The sequence below is a fragment of the Spinacia oleracea genome, chromosome 6 (genome assembly GCF_020520425.1).
Source record: "Spinacia oleracea cultivar Varoflay chromosome 6, BTI_SOV_V1, whole genome shotgun sequence".
Classification (NCBI taxonomy): domain Eukaryota; kingdom Viridiplantae; phylum Streptophyta; class Magnoliopsida; order Caryophyllales; family Amaranthaceae; genus Spinacia; species Spinacia oleracea.
This window is the reverse complement of record NC_079492.1, coordinates 143,952,292-143,960,842: the sequence shown is the minus strand read 5'-3', so window position 1 is coordinate 143,960,842 and position 8,551 is coordinate 143,952,292. Positions and strand designations below refer to the sequence as shown.

The 8,551-nt window shown below is 31.1% G+C and overlaps 1 long non-coding RNA gene across 2 annotated transcripts; it reads right to left on the bottom strand.

Moving 5' to 3' along the window:
- Positions 1-4,465: 4,465 nt before the first annotated feature.
- On the bottom strand, positions 4,466-7,789 carry LOC130463739 (uncharacterized). 2 transcript variants are annotated; one of them, XR_008923877.1, is made up of 3 exons: positions 7,076-7,756; positions 6,764-6,832; positions 4,466-4,775 (listed from the first exon to the last, which is right to left on the bottom strand). It is a non-coding gene; the product is annotated as an uncharacterized lncRNA (long non-coding RNA). The 2 variants fall into 2 exon arrangements; XR_008923876.1 differs by having other exon boundaries at positions 6,764-7,789.
- Positions 7,790-8,551: the final 762 nt, after the last annotated feature.

Here is an 8,551-nt window from a genome sequence, read left to right as displayed (position 1 = left end):
GAGATCGAACCAAAATTATCAAATAATGTCTAAATACTTAGGAGTTTTCTAAATACATGTGATAATTAGGCTATGTTCTTTAGGATTGAAATCTGATGAATTGAGTGAAGTTAAATTAACCGAATTGAAGTTAACTAAATTGATCTAAACAAAATTGAATTGAATTTAATTGAATTGAATTGATCAACCAGATTAATATTTACTCATAATTAAGATATTACTCTATACATAATTAGTATTAGTACGAGGATTTATTTTGGCAACACCCCTTGTAAGAACATAGAACATTATGACTCTACAGTCTACTCACATAAGGTGTGCCAATATCAATCAATTAGTGCGTCAAAAACTCAAAACCATTTCCCTAATAATATGTATATATTTCACCCCAAAAAAGTGCAAAAGAGCACCCATGCCATGACCCATTGCAATTGATGGAAATGCTAGTAGTGTGCACGTCTTTGATTGGCTCTCTTGCGTACTAAAGTAGAAGTTGCTATTAGCCTATTACTAATTTACTACAATGTACAATCAAGATTGTCGTAACAAGAATGAGGCATGCCATATTGCCATGATGTGTATATATTATTAGCATATCTTTTTCTTAAAAGAGGACCCTATTATGTTTATTTTTGTATATAATAACACAAAAACTCCGAAAGCGTAACCGCATGCACTATAACTATGTGCAAACCTCACGTCCTCATGCTTTAAAGTTCACTTGCGTATAGTAGTCATTTCTCTTTTGCTCTTTTTTGGATGTTTCACCATTCCCAATTCAATTTATTTATTCAATTCATAAAAAAGGTGCTAGGATTATCATTAAGATTTGACCAATATATTTTCTTTCCACGTACATCATTTTGTCTGTACGTACATGTTATATATGCACACGTTAGTAAGAAAAAAGAGTGTCATTTTCGATGCTCAAGAAGTTATATTTACCGTTTAGAAATATTGTAGATCGAGTAGTAATAGGATCAACTTGATTGCTATGTGCACGTGAGAATCACATTACCATGCAAGTAACAGATTGAAAATACATGACCCCATACTACAAATATCCGGTGATATTTTATATATGTGAATTGAAAGGCTTCCATGTCCCAAATCATATTTAATTATGGATGTGTATATCATCATTTATTATGGAAGGCCCCTTGTCCCAAATCATCCCTAAGTCGCTTCACCAATCTAATCAATTTTATAGGACATAACGTACTTATTGTTGTAATTAAATCAAAGCAAAGTTCAACCAATTCCCCAACTATGGAACCGATGCACAATTTATTACTTCGTATGTGGTAGGAATGGCTTTGAGAGTGAGATCACTTGTAGAATTTTAGTCATTTTGATATTATAACATACCATTTTCATGTCCATACAGAGTAGAAAATATTTTTAAAAAATCATAAAACCCATAAAAATGATGGTAATGGTTTCGATCAATTGTATGTCCGGAAAAATCACATGTGATTTGCTAATGATTTTTATGATGTTTGTAAAAGTAAGTTTGAGGTCGAATAATTAAGTTTGTCAGATAAGTTTCAATCAAATCCATTAATAAGAGTACTTTTAAAATTTTACTCTCGTGCAATCAAATCTAACCATGTTCAATAAGTTCCAATTGGTTCAACCGAGTTTAACTATTTCTAATAAGTTCAAACAAGTTTAAATATGTGATTCAGATAACAAAAGGTCTTGCGCGCACAATGTGCACAATAAATTTATTGTACACCAAGATAACTTTAACTATTTTTTTTATAACTTTAACTTAGTTTTGATTAACTTTTATATTAGTAAAAAAAATTGATAGATAAATATTTTAAAGGGTTAAATTTTATTTTATACATTATTAGTGATTTTGAAGAAATAAGTTTTACTAAAATAAAAAATTTATCACTTAAAAATAGATAACTTTTACATATATATGCTTAACTTTTAAGCATTTTGAGTTAACTTTTACTCCGGTGTACAATATTTATTGTACACCCATTGTAAATAAGAATTTGTGTTCAGATAAACTCATGTCTCATACGATCAATAAAAAACACCTTTCAAAAAGAACTACACGTGTTATCCCATCAATTAATTAAAAGTAAAAAACATTGTGATTAGTAAGTAGTTACGGAGTAGTTATTTTTAAGTCAAGGGTCTAGGTTACATATTCACTAGCTTCGAAGTGAAAGTCCAATTCACCCATGAGCCAATCACGGAAATAGGAGGCAATGCATATGCAACTTTTGACCATCCTCTTTTAAAATTAATAAACTAAAACTAACAATACCATCAAATTACGCCTAAATTTTAGTAGTGCACTATTTCTACTCTCAACTAACTATACTTTGTTTTGTTGTCTCATTCTTTTGTTTGTCGTAATTTGATGATTGCCAATCATAAATTAGTGGGCTGCCTTTTTAATTAATTAAATTAAATAATTTATTAATTATACAATTAACAAATAAACTTTCATGCACAAACATTACCTGCATAATTATTTCAAATATGCATTGACGTGCACAAGCACTTGTAAATATCACATTAATGATTATAATTAGAGGTCACACTCTGATAATTATTGTAATTAATTGATACAAATTAAAGGTATGTCTTTCTTTTTGTACTCAATTGTCTTAGTGGACATAAAGGTATGTACATAAGTATAAAAATGATTTCGAATCTTAACTACCCCAAATATTATGATTTGAAATGCAAATTTGTTTTTTTTCCCAAACAAAATCAACGCATAAAACATCATCATAATCAATTGTCTGTTTATTCAATGGTGATTGGGAATGAACTTGGTAGGGACTAGGGCGGATTGTGTGTTTTATCTTCTGCAACAACAATTGTGAGAGGATTGAAACCTATCCACCCACAATCGCCCCAAATCCGTATTAGCCATAAGGGAGAACCAGGTGGTAACACCAAAAAAAATATAAACATCATCATAGAGTTTTTTCCCATCAACAATTACAATAAAGATATGTCGTCATTGCAATTTTGGTATCTATATTTCTTTGTTTTAATTCTATATATAACGAGTGTATTGTATGCTCTCTTGCCAAACAAAAATCACTTGTTTATTAAGTCAATTATGTAGAATAGTATGTGATCGATATACAACTTGTCAATAAGTTTCACTTTGGGTAAAGTGGATTGTATGAATTTATACGATTTGTTTGTTATATACTATATGGAGGAAAGGATTAACAACAAAGTTAATCCACTATATATGTTGATTAGACGCAACTTGAATAAACCGTTGGAATTAGGTATATATGCCCGACACTCTTACGGAGAATTTAGTGCAAATTTAGATTTAGATAATAAAAACATCAAAGTGAAGTCATTTTCCAACTAACCACATATACTCCCACATAGAAAGCGTCATTGACTTCATTATAAAAACCCGAAAAAGCAGTCATTTTCACTAATTAACGAAGATCATAAGTGTGTAACTACTTAGAAAGTTGAGAGTAACTTGACATGGTTGCGGGGGTTCTTTGATATTATTTAACAAAATGATTTAATTACTTTTAAGAATATTTAGGATAACTTATTGGATTTAATTTAATTAGAGTATTTAATCGGACTCCAGATATTGTAACGGGTTATTAGTAACTGGTTAACTTTTTTATAAAACGTACTAATGCCCCACTTAACCAACTTCTTTAATTTTTCTTCTTTTTCATTAAGTTTCCAATTAAAGAAATTAGTTAAGTAGGCTATACATAGACGAAATTTTGGATGAAATTGTTAAGAGGTGTTGAATATAAAACGTTTCATAATATTAAAGTGGAAAATTGAATTATATTTTATAAGGCGATAAATACAAAAACCTGAAACTTGAAATGTGGTAAATATCATACGAGTAGTAATTAAAACAAACCAAATATAACAATTGAGTGTATATACTCATAGTGTTCTTGATCAATCATAAGTAATGATAAAAATATTAAATTGATATCTATTTATGCGATTCCTCCACAATTATTAAATAGATGGATACCCAAACTAAACGGATGAAATGCGGGTGTAGGATGGAGCGAGTGATGGATCGGGTTGGATGATTTTTTTATACAAAATAATTCTTTATTGATAAAAATGTCTATAAGTTAGAGTTGATCGATATAACTTTTCAAAATAAAATATACATCAATCATTCATTTGATCCACCCGTTTCACCCGCAGGTGACAAATAGATACAGGTAGGAGCGGATTGATAATGGACCCAAATTTTTGGCTGCATAGCTATGCATGCAATTTTGCATGCATATGCGTTTCAAATGCTTCGTTTTGAAAGTTTCAGCCTTCCTGTTTCATTTTTTTTTAATTTTCAGTGTTAAATTTTAAATTTTAATTTTAAAATTTTAAAATTTTAAATTTAATTTTTTTTTAAACATTTTATCACGGTTGTTTTCCAAAAAAAAACATCTCATTATTTGAGTAAGCTGCAAGCACATATAATAAACAAACAAATGGACATTTAAAGTAATTTTATGAACATGTCATTTATTTTCTATATGTTTCCTCTATTTTAGTTGTTGCTGCCTATTTTCTCTTTCTATATGCTTCTAATTTTTCCGCTTCCTTTCGGCTTCCACTTTTTTCGCTACACCGGTCTCTTCTCTTTCTATCAGCTTCCTTATTTGCAGATTTTTTTTCTTGTTGCTTCCGCCTTCAATTCTTGCAGCCTCTCTTAATACCACATCTTCCATTTCTAAATCGTTTTTTTCTCTTTTGTTGGCGCATTCATATTAACTTTTTCCTTCCTGCAGAAAAATCATAATGTTGTTATAGTTGAACATTATTATGTATAAGTTGAATATATGACTTGAGAAACTGAACATCACACAAAACTGTTTTTATTTATGAACATATCATAGTTTTATAAGTTGAATTTAGTTGAACATGATTATTTATAAGTTGAACATGAGACTTGAGAAACTGAATATCACACAAACGTGTTCTTATTTGTGAACATCATCTTTTATAAATTGAACATCATATTTTATAAGTTGAACATGAAGAATTATAAACTGAACATGACAATATTTAGACAGCGCCACTTTTTATCTTTTAGTAAAGAATAATAAACATTTGCTTATTACTGTTGTTGCTTGCCTTTAGTTGAACATGATTCTGTACATAATTATTTATAAGTTGAACATGAGACTTGAGAAACTAAACATCTCACAAAAGTATTAAACATATATTAGTTTTATAAGTTGAATTTAGTTGAACATGATTTTGTATAAGTTGAACATAAGACTTGAAAAACTAAACATCACTCAAAAGTTTTCTTATTTGTGAACATCATCTTTTATAAACATCGTCTTTTATAAATTGAACATGATGAGTTATAAACTGAACATTAATATTTAGAGAGTGCCAATTTTTAGTAAAGAATAATGAACACATGCTTATACAATCTGAACATGATCTTTTAGTAAAGAATTAATGATCATCTGTTTTTAATTAAAAATGAGCTTGACATGATATCAAACATAGTATGAACATTAAATTTCTAAAACTGAACATGGAGTTTTAAAAATTGAACATAAACAAGAATAATAGGTGATTTTTTTAGAAACTAAAAAAAGTCACCTATTATTGATTTAAACACATTTACTCCAGAATCGAGTATTAAATATTTTAACAATAATTTAAATTTACAAACCCAGAAATCGAACATCACACAAAGGTATTGAACATATATTAGTTTTATAAGTTAAATTTAGTTGACATGATTTTGTATAAGTTGAACATAAGGCTTGAGAAACCGAACATCACAGAAAAGTATTGTGCATATATTAGTTTAATAAGTTAAATCTAGTTGAATGTGATTTTGTATAAGTTGAACATAAGACTTGAGAAACTGAATATCACACAAAAATATTGAACATATTATAGTTTTATAAGTTGAACATGATTCTTTATAGGTTGAACAAGAGAGTTGAAAAACTGAACATCACTCAAAATCAAGACTAACAAAGTAGCAAATTAATCATTTCTAAAGAAGAAAATATTTGTTCAACAATATTATCAGCGTAAATTAGATGAAGCTAATAATAATTACTATGATTAATGAAATTAATCCATATCACAACCAAAAGTTAAGCAATGCAACTTGAGTTAACATTTCACAATTACACAAACTACATAATTAGATAGATGTTTTTGGTGCAAAACATAGTTGATAAATAATCACATCATATATTGTTCAAAAAATAAAAATAATTAACATCACACAAAAGTGTTGAATTTAGTTGAACATGATTTTGTGTAAATTGAATATGATTCTTTATAAGTTGAACATGAGAGTTGAGAAACTAAACATCACACAAAAATATTGAATATATATTAATTTTACAATTTAAATTTATTTGAACATGATTTTGTGTAAATTGAACATGATTCTTTATAAATTGAACATGAGAGTTGAAAAACTAAACATCGCACAAAAATCTTATTACTTGTGAACTATCATACATAACAACAATCCTAACCACAATACCACCAACAATAACAATATCAAAATTAACAAATGTAGTTAAATTTAGTTGAACATGATTTTGTGTAAAATTGAACATGATTCTTTATAATTTGAACACGAGAGTTGAAAAACTGAACATCACACAAAAATATTATTATTTGTGAATAAATATTCAGCAATAACTATCACAAGTACAACCACCAAAAATACAGAAATTAATCGACAAAAATAAAAGGAAATGAAAGAGAAATAGAAATTACATACCACACCAATCAATATAGCTTTCTTCAAAACATTATTGGCACCATGAGCACACCTCTCCCTCTTGCAACACTCCCATAACCAAATATGAAAGCCAAATCAGTCAACAAAATTAATTAATTAATTTATTTTAATACTTGAAATTTAAAATCAATCGAACAATAAATTAATGAATCTGATCAAAACAAACATGAAGCAGCCATACTAATAGAAAATGATGAAGCTAGAAAAAAGGTGAGATTAATGTGCATAAAAACGCATAAATTGTGGGAAAGAAAAAGGAGGAGATGGTTAAAACTTAAAAGTATTAGTTACCTTCAATGGCAATGCGAGAACGAGAAAAAGTCTTGGATCTACGGCTTGAAGCCCTGCCTCTCTGCCGAAAGACGGTGCAATCATCAGCAATCTCCGCTCAATTTGGACAACAGATCGTCGTAGGTAGGAAGCCTCTCAAGCGTCGCGACGAAGAACACTAATAGATCGGCGAAGAAGTACAATATTTTCCGACGGCATATCTTCGGCAGCGGTGGAAGAAAACCGGAATAGGTGTTAGCGGCGGAAGGAAAGAGTGAGCACATCATATCGACGACGGCGCATCAATGGAGGAAAGAGAGTGAGAGGTTTTGATGAGAGAGAAAATGGTGAGAGAAAATGGGCGGAGGTTAGAGGTGAGAGAAAATGGGTATGTGATATAGGCGCGTGATTTCTTATTGATGAAACACAGTCGTTTCATTGCATATGCATATATAAATGGGTGCATACCTATCTATATATTAATAATTAGATAATGAATGGATGCAGGTGAAGCTCCACCGAATCTGAATCCGACCCATTATCATCTCTAATCGTAAATGTCAAATGGCCGGCCGTAAGTCATGAATCCCTAGACCACTATCGTAGTATCGTTGAAAGTAAATTGTATCCACCAAAGTTGTTGAAAGAAGGTCTACAAAAACAAAGCCAAAGTTTGTTACGAAGCGCGCAATTACGTAGATGGGGTGAATGGGTGATGGGAATAAGAGCAGAATCAGTCGAAGAAAGATCGACTGACATATATGAGAATCAATAAGACTTGTTCAATGCTTCATTGAGCCCCACAATATTTGGCATCATGTCTCATAAGGATCACTCTTTTTGTTCGTGTCTATGGAGTATAGGCTTAAACAGTTATAGAGTAAAATATTCATTCCGTTTTTGTAATAATTGCACCACACTGAGTATTTCTAATTTAAAAGTTTTACAAATACATCTAGTGTTTGGAAATAGCTTAAATTCATGACTAAACATGGCCTTGGGCCGGGCAGGGCTTCGGGCTGAGCCCATGGGTCATGGGCATAAACAGGACGGCTCCAAGGCAGGCCCACTATGTATCGTGCCGGGTCGGATCGGACTGGAAAGTTTAAAACATGGCCCAAGCCCACGGGATTTCGTGCCGGGTTGGGCCATAGTGCCTATACCTAAATTTTACTTAAGTTAGCGTGCTTTGTCGTGGCGGATCGAGTCGTGTCGTGCTTTATCGTGCTTTTCCAAAAATATTCACCCCAGACCCGGCCAATGGCCCACGGCTTCGTGCTCGTGTCGGCCGTGCTTTTTTGTGCCCGTGCCGGGTCGCGTCGGGCCTCAAGCCGGCCCAGCCCACGTCCATCTTTACTCATGACCGCTTAACTGAAGTGGCTAATTTGTGGAGTAGTTCAGTAGGTAACAGAATATAAAAGAAATATTGTCATTAATAAAACGGAGTATCTAATATTGTACTTTCCGAAGTAGTATCATATGGTTTTACGTACCTTT